This window comes from Amphimedon queenslandica, unplaced genomic scaffold (genome assembly GCF_000090795.2).
Source record: "Amphimedon queenslandica unplaced genomic scaffold, v1.1 AMPQUscaffold_13367, whole genome shotgun sequence".
Taxonomy (NCBI): domain Eukaryota; kingdom Metazoa; phylum Porifera; class Demospongiae; order Haplosclerida; family Niphatidae; genus Amphimedon; species Amphimedon queenslandica.
Genome location: NW_003546397.1, coordinates 115,831 through 116,325, shown reverse-complemented (window position 1 = coordinate 116,325; position 495 = coordinate 115,831).

The following is a 495-nucleotide window of genomic DNA, read 5'->3' as shown; positions in this document are numbered from 1 at the left end:
AGGCCTGTAGTGAAGAATATTGCTTCATGGTTAATGTTGTTAATAAAGTATAAAGATAATAGTCATTACATTATAACTGATGCACACATGCGCAGTAGAACTATAACATAAATTAATATTTTTCTCTCTCTCTCTCGTGTTTTTTGTCTTTGTTGTTTTTCTCCATTTATCATTCTCTTTTGTTGTCTTTGGCGATCTTGATAATTGATGATAATAAATTGTTGGTACAATTAGTTAACTTCTACATTGGTGACCCGGTACTGGAACAGTATGTCTAGATCACCATCGCCAGCCGTTTCGGCACTCTCAGTAAAGATTCCTCCCTTCTGGCCAGCAGATCCTCAATTGTGGTTCGCGCAAGTCGAAGCTCAGGTCACTACTCGGAGTATTAGCTCTCAGAGAACAAAATTCGATCATGTTGTGGCCTCGCTTTCACCCAAGTTCGCCACCAAGATACGCGACTTGATACTCAAGCCTCCTGACACGGCCCCTTAT